This window comes from Saccopteryx bilineata, chromosome 6 (assembly GCF_036850765.1).
Source record: "Saccopteryx bilineata isolate mSacBil1 chromosome 6, mSacBil1_pri_phased_curated, whole genome shotgun sequence".
NCBI classification, from domain to species: Eukaryota; Metazoa; Chordata; class Mammalia; order Chiroptera; family Emballonuridae; genus Saccopteryx; species Saccopteryx bilineata.
Window position 1 is genome coordinate 63,031,636 of NC_089495.1, and position 21,356 is coordinate 63,052,991.

A 21,356-nucleotide genomic window follows, 5' to 3' on the forward strand; every position below is an offset into this window, starting at 1 on the left:
TAGAGATTTTGAGACAAATGGCATGGGTATAGCTATAAAGAGTTAGCATGAAACTACACATATGATAAAACTTCATAGAGCTATAGAAATGCACATATACAGATATGAGTGCATTTATAACTGATGTATTTAAGTAAATCATATGGGTTGTATCGGTTTCAGTTTCCAGATTGTGATATTGTATTATCATTATGTAATGTGTTAACAGAGGAAGAACCTGGATGAAGAGTGCAAAGTATATTTCTTTGCAATAACCTATGGATTTATAATTATTTTAAAATAAAACCTGAAAAATTTAAAAACACTAATTTGATCCCATTATTTTATTTGCTTTAACAGAATACAAGGTAGAAATAAAATGTCTAAAATTTTCTAAATATTAAAAATGATTATCTATATAAACACAATAAATTAAAATCATAAATAAAAAAAAAATGATTAGATGTCATAATGAATATTATAAGACCTATATAGCTAATAACAATATAAAATTACTGTACTTTTTAAAGAAAAAGTAGAGAGAATTTTTTTGTCTACTTATTTCTTCAGGAAACAACTTTGTTATGTTGTTCCTTAAAAATTCTTGTAGTTCAAAAGAACAATTGGAAATTTATATGAATAGACCACCAATTCATTTTATAAATAAATTCATAATCAAAGCAGAGTGGATCACAATGTAATTCCTAATGGGCCTGATTCATTAAAACTCTTATTAATTTTGAGAAACACTAGGAACACATCTTTTATTAGTCATAAGAAAGAGAGAAAAATTTATTATACTGAATTGACTCATGAGATTAAGTAGGCTAACATCCCAAGATGAGTCAGTAGCTAAAAGTGAGTCAGTAAGCTAAAGCCCCCAAAAAGCTAATGGTGTATTTCCAGTCCAAGAGCATCATGAACAGCCAATATTTCAGTATGAATATGAAAAAAAGAAACAAATTAAAAAACCATGTCATGGTTCAAATATAGTTATGCAGGAGAAATTCCATCTTATTCAAAGAGGGTCAATTTTTTTTTTTATTGTATTTGAGCCTGCAACTGATTGGATGAGGTATACTATATTAAGGGGTCAATTTGTTTTACTCAAACTATTGATTATAAAGTTAATCTAAAAAAACCCACCTTCACAGAATTATCTAGACTAATATTTGACTGAATATCTGTGTACCCTGTGGTCCAGGGAATTTGACATATGAAATTACCCATTAATCACAAAAGAATATAGACAACAAAAGCAATCTTGAACAAAAAACAAACAAATAAAAACAAAGCTGGAAGCATCACATTACTTGATTTCAAAATATACTACAAAACTATACTAATATAAACAACATAGGTCCTGTCCAGTCTGCTCAGTGTTAGAGCATCAGCTGGCATAAAGGATGTCCCGTTTCGATTCCTGGTCAGGGCACATAAGAGAAGTGCCCATCTGCTTTCTTACTTTTTCCCCTCTCACTTCTCTTTTTCTCTGTGTTTCTCTCTCTCTCTTCCTTTTCTGCAACCATGGCTTGATTGCAGTGAGGTGGCTCCATGGCCACCACCTCAGTTGTTAAGAAGAGCTTGGTTGCTGAGCAATGGAGCAATATCCCAGATGGGCAGAGCATCGTCCCATAATGAATTTGCTGGGTGGATTCTGGTCAGGGCACATGTGAGAGTCTGTCTCTGCCTCCCCTCCTCTCACTTAATAATTAACAAACAACAAACAAACAAACAAACAACAGGGTACTAGCATAAAAATGGATATGTAGACCAATGAGACAGAATAGAGAGCCCCAAAACAAACACATGTATTTATTGTCAATTGATTTTTATCAAAGTTGCCAAAAATGCTCAATGGAAGAAAAATAGTCTCTTCAATAAATGGTGCTGGGAAAACTGGTTATTCAAATGAAGATGAAAAGAATTAAAACCTTATCTCACACTGTATACAAAAATCAATTCAAAATGAATTAAAGATTTAAATATAAGACCTGAAAATTAAAACCTTATCTCACACTATATACAAAAATCAATTCAAAATTAAAGATTTAAATGTAAGACCTGAAACTCTAAAAAGCCTAGAAGGAAACAGGGAAAAAAGATTTCTAACACTGACTGATCTTGGTAATGATCTTTTTATCATAATTTTTTATGTGAAAAGTATAAGGAACAAAACAAAAAATAAGAGATGAGATTCAATCAAACTACAAAGCTTTTGCATAGAAAAGGAAATAATTTAAAAACTTTAAAGTCATCTTATTGAATGAAAAAATATATTCAAACCATATGCTGGACAAGGAAGCTAATATCTAAATATCAGGGACTAATATAAGAACCTCATATAATTATTAGCAAGAAACCACCAAATAACCCAATTAGAAAATTATCCAATGACTTGAATAAATATTTATCAATCAATCAATAAATAAATGAGCATTTTTCGGAAGAATACAATTGGTCAACAGTTATATGAAGAGGTGCTCAACATCATTAATCATCTGGAATACAAATCAGAACAAAAATGAGATAGCACCTTACACTTGTTATGATAACTACTATCAAGAAAATAAAAAGATAACATATACATGTAATTTTAATAACAGTAAATTTGTTTGATTCAGACATTGTGCTTATATTGTTTTATAGCACTAATCATCAGAATAGATTGAGAAGATATGATTTGCTAATTTAAAAATTTATCATGTAATATTTTAAATGCTAAAAAATTGAATAATTTTTAAATATTAAGGCACTATTATTTATTTTAATAATAACACTAAAATAAATATATACATTTGAAGTTTCTATTTTTCTGGATTGATAACACCTGTCTTTCCCTTTCTTGTAACCACTCTCCAAATTTGTTTAATATTATTCTTGTAACTTTTTGAAAATTTAATCTTCATATTTGTATTCATAGCCTAACCATGTTTTATATTTTGTACTTTATATATTTAACTTACTTGTATGTCTTCTCAACCTATCTTTCTTTTAATTTAACATTGATTGAATAACATTGCTTAACAAATTGAAATGTTTAGCTTCAGATCTTTAAATTTCATTGATTGGCCCTGGACAGTTGGATCAGTGGTAGAGTGTCAGTCTGGCATGTAGATTTCCTGGGTTCAATTTCCCATCAGGGCACACAGAAGAAGCGACCATTGACTTCTATACTCCTCTTTATTCACCCCCCCCCTCTCTCTCTCTCTCTGCCCCCTCCTGCAGCCATGGCTAATTGGCTTCAGAGAGCTGCCCACCCTATTGCCTTGGGTGCTAAAAATAGCTCGCCTGATGAACAACAGAGCAATGCCCCAGATAAGCAGGTCATTCCACATAGGGTGTTTTCCCAGTGGATCCCAGTTGAGGTGCATGCGGGAGTCTGTCTCTCTGACTCCCCTGCTCTCAATTAAAAAATAAAGTAAAATGAAATAAATTCCACTGAAGATAACTCTTCCATGATGGTGACATAAAATAAAAACTGTTCAGCCTGACCAAGCAATGTTACATTGGACCGAGACACAGAGGACCCTGATTCAAAACCCCGAAGTTACGAGCTTGAGCACAGGCTCATCTGGTTTGAGCAAGGCTCATCAGCTGGAGCCCAATGTCGCTGGCTTGAGCAAGGGGCCACTCGTGCTGTAGCCTCCTGATCAAGGCACATATGAGAAAGTCATCAATTAGCAGCTAAGGTGCCACAACAAAGAACTAATGCTTCTCATCTCTCTCCTTTCCTGTCTGTCTGTCCCTATCTATCCCTCTCTGTCTCTTTCTCTCTCTCACTGTCAAAAAATAAAAACTATTCAGATATTAGTCTGTTCTCTCAAATTTTATTTTTACACATACTGGTTATTCTTGCTTTGTGTGAAAAATTTCTCTTAGGTTTATAAACAAAAATGGAAGTTTAGTTTTTTCTTTGCTTGTTTTAAAAATTATCTCTATGCTTTACAAATAATAATCTAGTTTATGTTTTGAGTATTTCTTCTCCCAGATTTGGTCATCTTTTGAGGTACAAATTAAAAAGTGATGAAATCAAATTTATCAATCATTTCTTTATTGCTTATGATTTTATGTTATTTGATAAATTTTTACATAACCTTCAAATCATATAGATAATGCCTAAGTCTCATAAAAATTTAAAAAGACTTTTAAAAAATATAGTTATTTAATACATTCTGAATATTTTAATGCATTACTTGGGATTGTGATATATTTTAACTCTATATTATTGACAATTATTTTTAGTGCTATTTGTGGAATTGGCCAGACTTCAACTTAATAAATTTGATTTGAGAATAAACAACTGAGTTTGATTCTCCATTCTGTTTCACTGAGTGATTTGCCAATATTAATGTCAATACAAGATAATTTTAATGGCTAATATTTTTCATGTCATGATTTTTTTGTTTATATCCATGGTTTTACTTTCAACATTGTATACTTGTGGTTTCTGTTTCTCTGATGCATAATACAAGAAGAAAAGTGAAGAAAGTTATCACTTTGATTCAGAAGGGTAGAAGGAAAGAATATGTGAAGGATTGCACCACATATCTAAAAATTTCATAACATGAGTAATGGAAGAACATTAAATGTTCACATGTGTACAAAGAAATATTAACAGAAAAATAATTTGACAGAGACATCATAAAATTGCTGTTAACAAATACTGGTTACTCTTCCCATGTTTGGCTTTTATGATCATCTCAACTATATATTAGTTTTCTATTTCAACTATTTTCCAATTATTAATTTAAAATGTTATTCTTTCTTTAGATTTATTCTATTTTTCCTGCTTTTTAAATTGGATTTCTATTTTACTAATATTTTGGCTAAATAGGTTTTAAAATATAATCAGATACAATTCATTTTTAATTCTTATAAAAGGTTCCTAAAGTTGTAAATGTTCCCCTAAATACTATTTGGGTTGTATCCCAAAATCCATATTAGTAGTTTTCACATTATTACTGTTCTAAGTAATTTTTTTAATTTTGTTCATATGGAAATATTAGGACTTATTTATCCCATATTTCTTTGTATTTCCATGTTATTTTACTGTTTTCTCTTATGTGTTGTATAGATTACATATTTATTAGATGTGTATCCTAGCATTATAGAAATTACACACTCTATATGTACATTTTAAATGGGCTATTTTATTAAAACGATCATGTCCATTTTACTAAAAGTTTGAGGTGAATATATTTATTCACCCTTTTCCTAAATAATTCAATTACCTAAAAACACTGTATCTAAAATTTTTCTTTTCTTCTCTGTTAACAAACATATTATTGTCCTTGTCTGATTTTATTATTTTATCTTATAGTTATCACTAATGGGGATATTTACGTTTTATGATGTCAACATTTATTTAGATTTACACCCACATATGTTTTTCTTGGTAACAGATCATGCACTTTCTTCTTCCTTTTTTTTTTTTTTTTTTTTTGTATTTTTCTTAAGCGTAAAGTAGTGAGGCAGAGATACAAACTCCCACATGTGCCCCACCAGTATTGACCTGGCAAGCTCATTAGAGGACAACGCTCAGCCCATCTGGGGCTGTTGTTTCATTGCAACCAGAACCATTTTAGTGACAGTTCCATCCTCAGCATCCTGGCCAACTTGCTTCAATGGAGCCATGGCTGCTGGATAGAGAGAAGGGAGAGGGTGAAGGTTGGAGGGGCAGATAGTGTGTGCCTTGACTCAGAATCAAACCCAGGAAATCTACATACTAGGCTGATGCTCTAACACTGAGCCAACTGGCCAGGGCTAGACCATGCTTCAACCGCTCTTTTGTGGGATCATTTCTGCCCGTAAATACGTATAAAAGTATGTTATAAAGTATTAATGTATGACACATTTTAAAAATACTCTAATTCAATAAAGAAAACTTATCTTGCATCCAAACTGCATTGAATTCTGTGCGTGCAATGCTTTAAGTTTGCAGAAAGCTAATTGGGTATAATCAATCTATATACCACTTATATTTAATTTTAATATAATTTTAACGTAAAACTATTTTTAACCATAGTTTACTAAAAAGAGATACACATTTTACAATGGCATATTTAATAGTGCCTAGGTGTTGTAAAGAATTTATGAACAAAAATGAATGCATGATTTGCAATGATTATTATAGAATTCCTGTTTAAACACTTGTTAATGAAAATGGAGATTTTAGCATTAAGAATGCAAATATGATTTTATTCTTTTTATATAAAAATAATGTAAATGAAAGACATAGATTTGAGGGAGATAGAGCGGAAACAGCATGGGTCATGACATTTTAGACATAGATTATTATTAGCTTTTATGTTGCTACTTAACTAAGTTTTAGAAGTTGCACAAGTAATTGGGTTGCTACAAAAGATTTTGAAGAATGACTTGCTATACTGATTTTAAAGTATTAATAAATAAAGGAAAAATATGCTTTTAAAAATTTCTAAGAAAAAATACACAGTTCCATAAAATTCTGGCACTATGCTGTCCCAGGTTACTCATTCAGCATTCATAAACTATTTCATTTGAGCATTTAGGAGTCAATTCAATCATTTAATAGACGCAAGCTATTTATTTTCTTGGGATGATGTGACACCTTCACTTTAGTTCACTTTTTAGTAATCCTTCAGAACACAGTGCTACTACAATATTTTTTACCAATCAAATCTTTACAACTTAACCCACTATTTTAGCAATTTCATCGGCTATTTTGGTGATTATATTTTCTTTGGAGTAACTTTAGTTATTCCATAAATATGTTCTATTAGAAAATGTTTTTTTTCAAAATTTACGTCCGACCACTATTGGAAAGTCCCAAAGCAAGTTAGAGACTTGAACTCTAATTTTGACATTAACTCTCGGAGAGTCAATTCAATCATTACTAATGATAAAATACCTGCTTTATAAAGTTAAATCAGTTGTGTGAGCTTGTATGAAGGACATGAAAGATTGGGCACATCATAGCTCAATATGTTACACTTGTCCACATCACCCTGCCTTTGTACTCACTAATTTATAATGAACTAATTTTATTACCTCACATGCAAGCCTTCTTGGGATCTCAACAAACCTTTAAGACCTCTTGTGAGGCCCTGCACGGTTACTCAGTCTTGGTTAGAGTGTCTCTCCAGAACACCAAGGATGCAGGTTTCATCACCCAAAGTGACCAGTGCTTGTACAACTAAGTAGAACAACAAATGAATGTTTCTTTCTCTCTCTTTCTCAAGTCAATCAATTAAAATAAAATGTATTGTGGCAAGTGGTTTTCTGCCCACAAATTTTTATTTTTTATTTTTTTTTATTTTTCTGAAGCTGGAAATGGGGAAGCAGACAGACAGACTCCGGCATGCGCCTGACCGGGATCCACCCGGCATACCCACCAGGGGGCGATGCTCTGCCCATCCGGGGCATCGCTCTGTCGCGACCAGAGCCACTCTAGCACCTGGGGCAGAGGCCAAGGAGCCATCCCCAGCGCCCGGGTCATCTTTGCTCCAATGGAGCCTCGGCTGCGGGAGAGGAAGAGAGAGACAGAGAGGAAGGAGGGGGGTGGTGGAGAAGCAGATGGGCGCTTCTCCTGTGTGCCCTGGCCGGGACTCGAACCCGGGACTCCTGTATGCCAGACCAACGCTCTACCACTGAGCCAACCAGTCAGGGCCAAGCCCACAAAATTTTTGTGAGAAAAATTAGTTAATTGTTATAAGCTCAAACCAGGTTTCTTGTTTTGTTTTAATGTTTCCATTGATTTGAGATAGAGAGAGAGAGAGAGAGGAGATAGAGAAGCATCAACTTATTCCACTTAGTTGTTCCATTTAGTTATGCACTTATTGATTGCTTCTCCTGCCTGATCCTGGATGGAACTCTAAATCTCAGGATATTGGGAGGACGCTCTATCCAGTAAGCCATCCAGCAAGGGTCTCAGATGAGTTTTGATTATTTAACTATTCTGCAAATGTTTACCCTCCTTGGGACAAAAGAGTTACTGATCTCAAAAAGCAAACAACACTGAAAACACAAATGAGTGCTCCACACAGAGTGTAATCCAGAGTAATGAAATATGGCCAAGGCCCTGGAAGACCCAAGCAGTAGGCTCAGGAAATTACAGGTGCTTCTGGGGGAGGCTTTCCAGATGTAGTGAATTGTAGAAAATCATCATATTAAGTGTTGTAATTGCTTCTGTGTTTGATGACAGCTAAAAATTAATAAGGGAAATCTGCAGTACTGTTTTATAGCTTCTTCTATTCCTTAATGGTTCCAAGAAATAAGCATATAATTTTATGTTGCAGCAGCATATTTTCTATGGGATCCCTTTATTGTGCAATAGTTTTTTATGAAAAATAAAATTCCCAACCTTGCTATTCTTTGGTCAAGAAACTGGGTCTGTGTGAATGGAGAGACACTTTTGAATCTTCTGTTTTCCCTTCTATTTCCCTAGGCTTCGACAAAGTATTTAAAACAATTTTACTCCAAGGCTCCAACTTAGGGTTTAAGGATATTGAGAGAACACAATCTTGTTCAAGAATGGGAGTGGGGGGAATCTTACTTTAAATCTAAAGTGCAAACCAATAATAAGAAAAACCAAAGCATCTAGAGAGAGAGTGTATGAGAAGAGAATGTGAGATGCAGACTGGGGGAAAGGGCACTAAGATGAGTCTAGAACCCTGGGTGGCAGTTTTATACAATGTAAAATTGTGCTGGCCCTTAATTCAGTGTCTAGGGAAAGACAGCGAAACCTTCTAAAATGTGCTTTAAGGTTCATATTTCCAGAAATAGCATATAAGGAGAGGCTGAGAGATAAAACTTCATGTTTTTTGTTTGTTTGTTTGTTTTTTGTATTTTTCTGAAGCTGGAAACAGGGAGAGACAGTCAGACAGACTCCCGCATTCGACCCACCAGGATCCACCCGGCACGCCCACCAGGGGCGACACTCTGCCCACCAGGGGGCGATGCTCTGCCCCTCCGGGGCATCACTCTGCCGCGACCAGAGCCTCTCTAGCGCCTGGGGCAGAGGCCAAGGAGCCATCCCCAGTGCCTGGGCCATCTTTGCTCCAATGGAGCCTCGGCTGCGGGAAGGGAAGAGAGAGACAGAGAGGAAGGAGAGGGGGAGGGGTGGAGAAGCAAATGGGCGCTTCTCCTGTGTGACCTGGCCAGGAATCGAACCCAGGACTTTTGCACGCCAGGCCGACGCTCTACCACTGAGCCAACCGGCCAGGGCCAAAACTTCATGTTTGTAGTTTTATAGTATGCAAGCTAAGGCTGCAGATAGCATGTCTTTAGCTTCACTGTCTGTCGTCAGCCTCATTCTGTCTCATCTTCCTCACCCTCTTTTCTTCTACTCTTTCCCTCCCCTTTCTTATTCTTTAATGAGTATAATCACAAAAATAGGCTCTGGAAGAACCCTGGGCCAAACACAGTAGGCCAAAAGTACTTAGTGACATTTGTTAGTAAACTTGAAGTGTCTCAAACATAACAAGTGATTCCTGAGAAAAGAAAAAAAAAAAAGAGGTTAATTAAATTTCTCAGATAAATTAAGTTTCTCATCAAACAGAACAAAATTCTCTATTTTCCAGGCTCATAGTGTTAAATTTATGAAAGGGAAGGTTTTAATGTAGTGTGAGAGATGCATCCACAGTTTTTATTTTTACACTTTGAAAATATTATTCTGCTTCAGGTACTTTAATAAAATCCAAATGGAAATTCTTCCAAGAAATGTAAATATCACTTCTTTTATCAGGTGTCAATGTTTTATTTAATGATAAGCAAAATGGAAGGCATCTGTTTAATAATTGTTGGCACAGGAAAAAATTTTTTCTTTTTCTTTTCAATTCACCTGTAACTAGAAGTCAATTTTGAGTAAATTATAATAAAATAGATTTTCAGTAGTAAATTATGTTATTGACTTATTTAAGCACATACTATAGACAGAGATTATTTCAGATCTGGGGATACCAGAGGGAATTCCAGACAGAAGCTATTTCTTCCTACTTTGGTGCTTCTAATTTGACTGGAATAAAGATAGACAATAATCAAGTAAATGAATAAGTAAATAAAATACTTTCAGATTAATATATATTGAGGAAATTAAAATCAAATGAAGTAGAGAAACTGAGGACAAACTTAAGGGTTTGGAGGGGGAAAGGTATGGGATTTCTTATCTGAATCCTTGAATTACCTTAGTTATAGATGGGTGTATTATCATATGATAAGTACCTAAGAATGTCTGGGGAGAACATGTGTGAGTTTGAAAGAGAATAAAGCTATTAAGAAATACTTGGTGTAAGAAATTTATCATTTCAAGGGAATGAGTAGTGTAAGCTTTTGAGGGGAGGTGTTGCATTTAAAACAAATGTAATCTCATATCTAGACATGCTAGCAGGAAAAAATGCAGAAGAGTTTTTTTTTAATAAGATTTTTTTTGTATATTTCTGAAGTGAGAAGTGGACAGGCAAAGAGACAGACTCCCTCATGCACCCAACCAGGATTCACCCTGTATACCCAGTAGGGGGCAATGCTCCACCCACCTGGGGCATTGCTCCTTTGCAACTGGAGCCATTCTAGTGCCTGAGACCATGGAGCCATCTTAAGCACCTGGGCCAACTTTGCTCCAATGGAGCCTCGGCTGTGGGAGGGGAAGAGAAAGATAGAAACTAGAGAGGGAAGGGTGGAGAAGTAAATGGTTGCTTCTCCTGTGTGCCTTGGTCGGGAATGGAACCAGGGATTTCCACACAGCAGATCCACCACTGAGTCAACCAGCAAGTGCCAATAAGATATTTTATATTGCAGTATTTGAAACATTTTCATTATAATAATGAACTTGTTATTATAAATAGGGTATTAGGAAATACAAGAAAAATGGTGAATGATAATAGTTAAACAAAACTTGGCAGATTTTAAGGATTTTGTCCTGTCCAGTTCAAATAAATGTTGGATTCTTGGTATGCAGTAATTTTTTCTGAAACTCTTAGGACCAAATGGCATCCATAATTCAGTGTGCTTTAAATTTAAGTCAGTTTACATGGTCTATTGTGTAACATTTCCAGTTTACATGGTCTATTGTGTAACATTTCCAATAGTACTTGAGAAAGTACTCGATGATCAAAGGTAATTCTTTTTCTGTATCCAAACATATGTACAGCCACATCAAGTGAGAGAAATATGATTTATAAAGTGAGATGAATATAGCTAATCAGGTCAGGTTTTACCATAAAGTGAATTTTAGCACTTATGAAAGTATACTTTTTTATTTTATAATTTTTGTATTTTATAAGTTTAGTATTTTGAAATTGTGACTAAAGAGATTTAGAAATGTCATTAACTTAAACGAGCAAGAAATATAGGAGGAGTTTCAAATTGTGAGCTATTTCTATTGAATATTTCACAAATAGTGTTATTATGATAACTGGTCTAAAAAATATGGTCTTAAGTTTGAGGGCTAGGGGAAGGTAGAAAATAAATGATAATTTTATTGATAAGTTAAATAAATTGAGAAACCAGAATGCTGAACATTTTGTCCATATGAATATTGACATTGTGGAGGCAAAGGGCTGCAGGGTAATTTTGTGAATCAAGATTCAAAAACCTCATAAATAGAAAAACTAGCTTAGAGGTTGGTAAATGGCAGTAATTTTTTAAAAATCTCTATTTTTGGTTAAATGATTTTTTTTGTTTTAAATATTTTGTTTTATAAAGTTGATTCTTATATTTACTTTCACTCCTTGGGAAAATAACCCACCACACAATCAAAACACAAAAAAGAAAATAGACTCAGTTAATAATATTTTTTTAGTGATTCCAACAAGAAGTCTCTTACAATCAATTCTTTCCCTTTCCAAGAAAATAGAAAACTCTTGAACTTTAATGGGAGTGGTTAAAATTTGACATTAGATTCTGGAGGTAGTATCGTTTAGGCTTTCCTTCAGCAATAGCAGTTTCTCTTTCTTCTCTTAAAGACCAAAATACAACAAAACCAAAGTTCTTCATTTAATGCTTATGCCATTCAGGTTGAGCGAATACTGCCTTGCAAGGAATTATCCACAGGGATAATGTGACATTTCAGATCATTAAGTCACACAATGTCAAGCCATATAGGTAATTTTAAAGATAGAAGTAGTCATAAGACACTAGGTGAATTATGTCATATGCAGTAATTTTTTTTTTTAATTTAAAAAAGCCTGACCTATGGTGGCACAGTGGATAAAGTGTCAACCTGGAATGATCAGGTCCCCAGCTCGAAACCCTCGGCTTGCCTGATCAAGGCATATTTGGGAGTGGATGCTTCGTGCTCCTCCCTCTGTCTTTTTCTCTTTCTCTCCTTCTCTCTCTCCCTCTCCCCAACCCCACTTCTCTAAAATGAATTTAAATATATTTTTTTAAAAAAATGGAATATGCAGAAACAACACATCCAAGTTTTAAATTTCTATAGTTATTAGGAAATATTAAAATTTAGATTTAACATATGAGTTTTATATATATTACTTGATTACATAAAAATAGCTATTTTCACAATAAAACATATCTATTTTGTATATCAACAGCTTGTGTGACATATTCCGGGGAGTTATACACTTCCTTCCTTCTGTGAATTATAGATTTGTTTGTCAAAAGTCAAACCAGGCATATGCTGATAGTAAACATCATCAGTCCATTTGTTAAATATCAGGTATTAGCATATTTACAAAGAGATTTAACAAGAATGAATTGTAAATATCTGGGTAATTATTTTATCCTTTATGGACAATCTGACTTCTGTAAATATATTCTGGCGCATATGTCTCATTTGCCTTTTTATAATCTGTGTTAAAACTATTACTGCAGTATTTATTTTAAAAGAATGCCTATTAACACCAAAGGATGTAAAAAATTATTGCTACTGAGCATGTCGATAGCAACTATTTTCTTTCTGAGGGTTTTTAACAGTGTATTTCAAGCTCTTTTACTTTTTTATTTATTTTCTTTTGTCTTTATTATTTTTTGAACATCTGTAAGACTGTAATAAGACATGCAATCTTTTAAAATCTATTTTAAAGTTTTTTTCTGGCCAATCATTCTCCATAAGTATTATATTAATTTGAGACTTCAAATCAACTTTCAGAAATATTCTCTCATCATATAGGCCATTGTCTACATAAGTTTAATTTTTATTAAACTCTAGCAATAAATTATAATCCTTTTGTTTCAATACATATATATAGTAGAATGATGAAAGTTGTGATTTTATGCACCATGCATAAATTAAAATTACAACACCTTTCTTATTTCTTCCCAACAGATATGACATTTGACCACTAATTATATATTCCCAGTGACTAGGTGGAGACTAAATGTCATTGATCAAAATTGTAGTAGTTTGTGCATATAACCATATTCCAGATATCTAGCACCAATTCTTAGAGATACTGACTTTCAGGTGGCATATTTATTACTATTCATCAACTATAATAACAACATCGTGTTGCTCCTTCTTTCTCACAGTTTCAACTAGTTGCTACTTAGAGACATTGAATTCCCTTTTTATTCTGTGTTGCTCATGCCTTTTGAGAATAAACATAAAGGCTACATTGTTCAGAAATATCATGCTCTAACTAAGGTTTACTTTACTGTTCTTACAAATGTTCTGTTCTGTTACAAAAGAACAGAAATACTGTTCTTCCTCCACTTAGCTATTTTGACCTTTAAAGACCTTTTATTTCATGCCACTTAGAGTATCAATAGTCCTTCCTGGGTGAAGGTTTAAGTACACTCTTGGCATTGATGGGTATGATGATCTATTATAGTAATCCAATTAGTCCATTTTCTCAACCTAAGTAATTGTATCCCAAGTTTTCTAATATTAATTGATGTAATTATTTTCATCTAGCCTAAGAGCTCCCATTAGAATATATTTCAACCCTCTCAGTCAATCTGTCTCAAATACTATGGTTTTAAACAGTGGGAAAAATAGCCTTTGTTCAAATATTTCTGTTATAAATTATGATCCTCTTTTTTGATTTGTGTTTCTCTGAGTTAGGTACCAAAAAAAAAAAATGGTTCCCAGTATTTTAAAATGTGGAGATGGTGTCAGAATGGCAGTTCCATTCCCAAAAATTTGAGAGTACCCTTTCAACTCCTCAGTAGAAATGCTGTCAATTTTTTTTCCATACCTTTCTTCAAATGGCATGTTTCATGTTTCTATTAATCAGCCCCACGGTAGTAACTGAAACATCAGATAAGTTATGACTTCCATAATTTTCCTACATTCTTATAATAAAGATGTATAAGACTCTAAGGCTGGGAAATCTTATCACAGCTTTTATCATAGTCTATCAACCACATTAAATTTGATGTGTCTATGTGGCCACTATAGTGGCAGTCTAGGATCATCTGTACTTTGGAAGATATATTTCATTTGTGAGTTGGCAAGTGTGAATGGCTTTCTGAAAAAGTCTGTAAAATCCCTGCATTCATTCAACATAGTTGCCATTCCACAAGAAAATATATGTACACAAAAATTTTCATCTACTTGGAAGTCAATCCTCAAGTAAAATTATTCAATTCATTAGCAGAATCTAGACTTAGAAGTGCTTTTCCATAATCATTCATTCTAAAAATCCATGTCAATAAATGCTGACCAGGCTTCTGGAAGCTTGCCTCTTGAAAGCATGTCAGCTCTTTAACTGAATACCTTTAAGTTTCAATAAACATATACCCTTGGTCTCCAATTGCCTATATACTTTTAAAAATAACCAGTGGTCATAATGTTGTTACTTTTTGAGTGAATATAACATCTACACATGTGGACAAGGAAGAACTATATTTTTCAGTGTAAAGAAAACCAATTTTATTACTTTTGTTCCACAATTCTTCTCATCTTCTAGAGGTCTAGTTTTTACCAGTTGTACAACAGCCACCAGAAAATATATTTTTTCCCAGACTCCTTTTTGTTACATGCTGCATCTCCATCCACTTATCAGTTCTCTTAGATCTATTTCCCTCAAATTCCATTGATAAGATTTGCTGCCAATAATTTCTGCAAAGCTTTTATTGCTTTTTACCAATGATAATGAGGCAGCCATCTTGGCATCAACTTCTCATTCTTTTCCATTCCTTATTTTTTCTTGTCCCTAAGTAATTTTGTTATTATATTTCACTAGTCTGAAAAGCAGACTTGGACACAGTGCTAACCTGAAGTAACACAAAGGTCAAATTGTCAAATTTGATTCACAGGAATCAGTATCAAACTTAACTTACTTTGGTTTCACCTCACAAGTAATAGAGACAAATCAGCGATGTGGGAAGAAGTTCAGAACAACCATCAGGAGATTCAAAGGATTTTTATATATAACTAGAAAGTTGTACAGCAAAATTCAGTCTTGCTTAAAAATATAATAAGAGTGAATTGGGATATAAATAGTCTTCACATTTTAAAATAAATAATAAGAAAAATTATTTTTAATTATTAGATATACTTTTGTATTTCAAGAGCTCTACTAAATACCATCCATAAATTTTTACATTGGTGTTTTCTTTAGTGTTTTATATATATATATATTCTTGATAAATATGTATATTTCTTAATATATATTTCTTTATATATACTTATATATATTTAAGAAATATATATATTTCTTGAATTCTTATAGATAGATTATTTTGTACTTAAGTGTCCAAGTAAAGGGCCATTGACATTATATCTGTTCATGAGATGGAGTTTAATTATTAAAAAAGTCCAATATATTAACATGAATTGTGCTAATGTTAACTAAAAAATGGAGGGAGTTCAGCAGTTTACTTATCGATAGGGTAAACATATATACATATGTTTTCTCATTTACTGTTCATAAGTATTCAAAGAGCTATTGTTGTTACCTTTGAGTTTCAGGTGAAGAAACCAATCTTCAGAGGAAGACTACTAATTTACAGTCAAATCCACTAAGCAGAAGGCTAGGATGCTAATCAAAATTTGCTGGCCCATGGTATGTCTCTCATATGATATTGAGTACTTAAAAATAAAAGTGAATCAAATAAGAAGAAATAGTCAATACATAAAAGCTATTTAAAAAACTCACATTATTTTTTCTTAAGTGAGAAGCAGTGAGGCAGATAGACAGACTCCAGCATATGCCTCAACCCGAGAACCAACCAGCAAACCCCCATTGGCAATGGAGCTATTTTAGTGCCTGAGGTGAGGCCATTGAGCTATCCTCAGTGCCTGAGTTAACTTGATCCAACTGAGCCATGGCTGCAGGAAGGGACAAGAGAAATAGAGAGAGAAAGAGAAGGGAGAGGGGAGGGGTGGAGAAGCAGATAGTTGCTTCTCCTATGTGCCCTGACTGGGAATCAAACCTGGGATATCCATATGCCAAGCCAATGCTCTACCACTGAGCCAACAGGCTGGGGCAAAAAAACTCCTCACATTTTAATATTAGAAGTCAAGCATCTTATAAATTTCAAAATGATTGCAATCTGAAAGTGTTATTATATTATAGTTAGATAATTTATATTTTTTCATAGTTATACAGAAAAAATTTTATAACATATGTGTCTTGAAGCTTTTAAATAAGAACAAAAATTAAGTAACTATGCTTTCTGAAGTGGAGGTGACACTATAATAATCACACTAAAAAACAAATAATTTTGTACAATCAGTGAGATATATTTGTTGTATACACCCTCAATTATCTGACATGCCCAACCATTTTGAAACCTTCTAAACAAACATATGGATGTGAGGAATAATCAATATATATTTTATTTCATCTGGCCACATAAAAGTCTTAAAAAGTGGCAACCTTTTTGCTCCACACTCAGAAATATCATATTGTTTAATGAAGATGCCAAATTAACTTGCTGGATCCATTTTCAGTTTATTCATGATTACAGAATCTCCTTTTATTTTGAAAAAAAATTTAGCTAACATAAGTGTTAGTGGAAAAAGACTATATATCTCTTATGGATGGAAAGATTCATTTATGGGTCTTTGTTGGTATATAGAACCACTACCCTCCAGGGAGAGTCACAAATCCCCATAATGTCCCTCTGTGTATAATTTTGCATTTGATGTTCAGATTTAACTGACAGATGTGTAAAATCACAAATGATTGAATGACTCCCTACTGACTTCACAGCTGTGCTATAGAAGCTAGAGAGTGTGAATTACCACAGGGATGGTCAGCAAGAAGCCACATAACATCACACATATCCAGGAGTAAGGCATTCATTTGTAAATATAAGCTTAGATTTATGCATAAAACAACTTTTTCATGATATAATTTTTAATATATAATCTTCAGTTTAGGATACTAGTCATAAACGTTTTAGTGGTTATGCTATGACTATTACAGAATAGAACTAACAGCATCAAATTAACATAAATACGATTTTTTCATTGCTTTCAGATTTGATTTTCTTAATTGCTTATGCTTCTTTTTTATATTCATTTGAGATTAAATGGTGTATGACTTTTTTTTTTTTTTTTTTTTTACAGGGACAGAGTCAGAGAGGGATAGATAGACAGGAATAGAGAGAGATGAGAAGCATCAGTCATCAGTTTTTTGTTGTGACACTTTAGTTGTTCATTGATTGCTTTCTCATATGTGCCTTGACTGCAGGCCTTCAGCAGACCAAGTGACTCCTTGCTGGAGCCAGCGACCTTGGGTCCAAGATGGTGAGCTTTGCTCAAACCAGCTCAAGCTGGCGACCCCAGGGTCTCAAACCTGGCTCCTCCGCATTCCAGTCCATCTCTCTATCCACTGTGCCACCGCCTGGTCAGGCAGTGTATGACTTCTTGTTTGAATCATACCAAGAATTCATTTTGTTTATGTTTTGAAATTCTTGTTTATTCAAAACTTCAAATCAATAATAACTGAAATCAATCCAGAATTAAATCCAATTTTTGTTGTATGACTTAAGTGAACCTTGGAAATTTTATATACCAGTTAGTCTTCCTGTATTTTGGATTATATATAAAATTTGCAAATAGGTGTCTTTCTTATTATTTGGGGACAAAAAGTAGAGAAAATAACAATGTTGCTCTTAGTACCTCATGAAATAAGCTAAGTGGAGTCTATTTCTTGCTTTATCCATACTATTTTGTATACATTAATAAAAACATGATCCAAAGAATACCATATTTTTCAGTTAGGTTCACTATTTCATTAAAAGGGACTGAAAAGGCCCTGGCCGATTGGCTCAGTGGTAGAGCGTCGGCCTGGCGTGCAGAGGTCCCAGGTTCGATTCCCGGCCAGGGCACACAGGAGAAGCGCCCATCTGCTTCTCCACCCCTCCCCCTCTCCTTCCTCTCTGTCTCTCTCTTCCCCTCCCGCAGCCGAGGCTCCTTTGGAGCAAAGATGGCCCGGGTGCTGGGGATGGCTGTTTGACCTCTGCCTCAGGCACTAGAGTGGCTCTGGTCACAACAGAGCGACACCCCGGAGGGGCAGAGCATCGCCCTCTGGTGAGCAGAGAATCGCCCCCTGGTGGGCGTGCCGGGTGGATCCTGGTCGGGCGCATGCGGGAGTCTGTCTGACTGTCTCTCCCTGTTTCCAGCTTCAGGGAAAAAAAAAAGGGACTGAAAAGATTTAAGAAAAAAAAAATAAGACAGGAAGAGACCTACCCCTACCCCACAATGTCTCAAGAAGCTAGATTAACCATTACAGCTTAAAGAAAGAATGTTTGGATAGCCAAAATGAGGTCCCTGCCATTTATTTTCAAACTGTTGTTTTTGGAAACCATGTAGTCTATAAATTGTGGTGGAGAGTGATAGTTGTTTCCCTTTAATTCTCTTATCCTTCTTAAGACCTCTTATTCATTAACAAGGCAAATCACTACCGGTTGTAAATACAAGATTTCCCAGTCTCGTTCTCTGTGAAGGTGTGGTCAGATGACCAAGCTCATGTGATCATTTAAAATATGTGGTTATAACATGTGGCCCACCACTCCTTTTTCTTTTCCCACTCTATTTCCTGGTTCAGGAAACAACAGAATTCCCAGAAGACATTCCTAATATTCTTGAAACAACAGAATTCCCAGCAGACATTCTAAACCACGATAAGGGAAGCTCACACTCAGAGGTGTCTGGGTGATGAACTGGAGAGGTCCTATGATCCTGAGAGTTAAGAGCTACAATCTCAGACTCCTCTTCCCAACTTTTGTCCTTCTTCATTTACATAAGAGAGAAATGATTTTCTATTTTGTTAAAACTTATTTTTGAATTACTATTTCTTGTGTCCAAGCTTAAGTCAATATCTAAGCCGGTAGCCAACTATTTTTTTGGCAGAGACAGAGAGAATCAGAGAGGGATAGATAGGGACAGACAGACAGGAAGGGAAAAGGATGAGAAACATCAATTTTTCATTGAGGTTCCTTAGTTGTTCATTGAGTGATTTCTCATATGTGCCTTGACTGGGGGGCTATAGCAGACAGAGTGACCCCTTGATCGAGCCAGCGACCTTGGGCTCAAGCTGGTGAGACTTGCTCAAACCAGATGAGCCTGCACTCAAGCTAGCGACCCCGGGGTCTCAAACCTAGGTCCTCCACATCCCAGTCCCATGCTCTATCCAGTGAGCCACTGTCTGGTAAGGCTGGTAGCCAACTTTTGGGAAAGCAACACATAAAGGGAGCCTAGCTTTCAGCTTTGTAAACTTGTTTCCTGTGACTAAAACATTCCTGGGGGCTAGTTTCGTAGACTTTATTTTGTCCTTCCAAATGATGTGTAAATGGTCATAATGATCTACTTAAAACAAAGGACACACAACTACATCAGAGAAGATTGTAAAGTGATTAATAAGAACCACATAAAGTATCCTAAAATAATGCAAGCAACATATAATTATGCCAAATTTGAATAAAAACAAAGTGTACAAAAAAATAAAGTACAAAAGTCTGCCCTTATTAATTACTAATTCTTGTTTGACAGATTGATTCTGAGTTTGTTTTTTTTTTACAATTTCATTTAGGTTTAGTTCTTATAGAAAAAATAACCCTTTACTATATTCAAAATGTGAATCAATACATTCCCATTTGGGTTATTTGTTGCAACACTTTTCAATGAAGTCAGAAACATACTATCATTGTATTAGCAATAGTAGAAATATTTAGAAAATTCCAAGCATGTTTTTTACTCTATATGATAATTGTTTTAAAAAAATAACATTCTTATACTTTGCAAGTAGTAGAAGTCATACTCCTCTCTGATACCAGTCAGCTAGAACCTTATGAGAGCCTAATGTTCGCCTGAAGGGAAGAGAGCAGGAAACAGACAATGCCTCTGGTTAAACCCTGCCAGTATATGAGCTAGTCTATGTAGATTATCAAAAAATAAAAGGTGCATTTATTTGTAATAATTAAATAATTAAAACTGTAATAGCAGATATAAACTAAGACTGCCCTAGACAAACTAGGATTCATGGTCACCCTAAGTTGGTTCCTCTTTCTGAAACAAATCTGTGAATTATACTCAGTCATTCAATTGTTCATCCAATAATGATTCCATTGTTGAGTGTGTGGTTTGAATAGCTCTTCTAGGTATAAAATGATGAACAAACCAGACAAAATAGGTACGCTTGTGGTTTTCATAATGGTGCAGGGTTAGAAGGAATGATATATAATGATTAAAAATAATTTTAGGTAATAGGTGCCCCAAAAGAAAAATATAGGTTTACACTTAGAGAGAATTTATTTGGAAAGGTAGACAAAAAATGTGTCATTTAAAGTAAAGACTGAATGATGAGAAGTAGCCATTTGAATAAAATCATTAGAAAAAATTATACTAGCTATACAGTACAGCAAATAAAATTTATTGAGACAGGTGTTAGCTTTTGCTCTTTAAAGAACAGACAAAACTTGGAAAAAATAAGAAATTTAGAGAAATATACCCAGGTGAATTTATTGTGAGCTTTTAATTTACAAATTAAATCTATTCACTACTCTCCCACTCAAAATAAATTGCAATCTAGTAAACATAGAAAAATGAACAAATACCATCACATAAAAGCTCTGACCACAAAAGATATAAGCATTTGACCAATGACTTTGATGAATGTATAAATGTCAGAAAATTGATATTTTCATGCTTAGAGTCCACAGCAGAAACTGACATTGTTCTTGAATATCCCATGTGGTTACTGAAATAGAAATTCCTAAGTGGGAAAGGTGGAAATTTTTTAGTAAAGAGCAAATATAAAGCATATATCTCACAGAGTCAATACCGAAAAACACCAACAATGCAAATAATTCAAGTTCTTTAATGAATCCAGTTATTATACACAGTAAAATTCCCAGTCAAGGAGCAAAATTTCTGGGCTTCAATGGGTCCTACTGGAAATTAAATCACCTAATCAATGAAGTGGATTATAGCAGTCTTTCAAAAAATTTTGCCAACCTCCCAACACATGTTCTCCAAAATAGAGAGC